This window comes from Elephantulus edwardii, unplaced genomic scaffold, assembly GCF_000299155.1.
Source record: "Elephantulus edwardii isolate Elephantulus edwardi_28Jun2011 unplaced genomic scaffold, EleEdw1.0 scaffold00260, whole genome shotgun sequence".
In the NCBI taxonomy this organism is placed as follows: Eukaryota; Metazoa; Chordata; class Mammalia; order Macroscelidea; family Macroscelididae; genus Elephantulus; species Elephantulus edwardii.
Window position 1 is genome coordinate 3,999,357 of NW_006400010.1, and position 1,105 is coordinate 4,000,461.

The window sequence follows — 1,105 nt, forward strand, 5'->3', positions numbered from 1 at the left end:
GGTATTTTTGTCATGACAGGAGTCCAGAGTGAAGGCTGCATAGTAGAGTGGACCTGGGAGAGGGTTTGTAAAACAGTGAAAGAATTTTTCTTTTACTTTTCCAAGAGGGTAGTGTACTAGAAGGGAGGATTGGGAGGGGAGAAAACTGCAACAATGAATGAATGGACCCCCCCAAAAAAAATATAAGAGAGATATACTTTAACCCATCTTTCTGGAGGTTTTCATGCTTGGTACCCATGATAAATGTATGTAAACAAAAAGATATAATTATTATAGAAGAAGAGATATAACACTGGAGAATTTAATTGGATTTTGTTGAAGAAAGAAATGGCAGGCCAAACATTAAGTAAGAAAATTGCATATTTATCTTAGTAGAATAAAAATAATAGCGGGTCAGGGACATAAACATTGGGATTTCAAATCCCAGTTTGCCACTAACTCACTTGATAACATTTGAAAAGTTCTAACACTGCCTGTTTTTTACTTCTCCCAAAAGAAAACTGAGAGATGATATTATAGTAATATACTATATCATAGGACCATTGTGAGGAATAACTATTCAAAGAAATTATTATCAAGTATTTGAGAAATGGAAAATACTACATAGTAATACAGTTTATTAGGGAAAAAGTGATTCCATTTCCAGGTTATTATAATGACTTAATTTTAATGTGAACTTTTGTAAATAGGACAAGCTACCATTTTTTAAATTATGTAAATATTTTCTATTTTCATGTCAGTTCTATCAATAGAAGCCACTTGTGAGCAAATAGCAACCACACATTCATTTGATCCATTTCTCCAGAGGCCATTGCAATAAACTTTGATGATCCAGATCCTCTGAATATTAAGTTTTGTCTACCTCAGCTCTATCTCTCCAAACAAAGCCAAAGGCTAAATGAAGGCACTAGGGATACAGTATCTGTCAAAGTTTCACAGAAGGGCAGTAGGATACTTCAACAGGTGCAAAGCATGCTAAAATGGCTGAAATATTGAAGTGGGGGAAACAAGTTAGAGGGTATATAGTGTTTGATTAAAAAAAAAAGAAATCACAACTTAATCACAATGTAAACCAAAGTATAAACCTAATCTTGACCAAAATGTA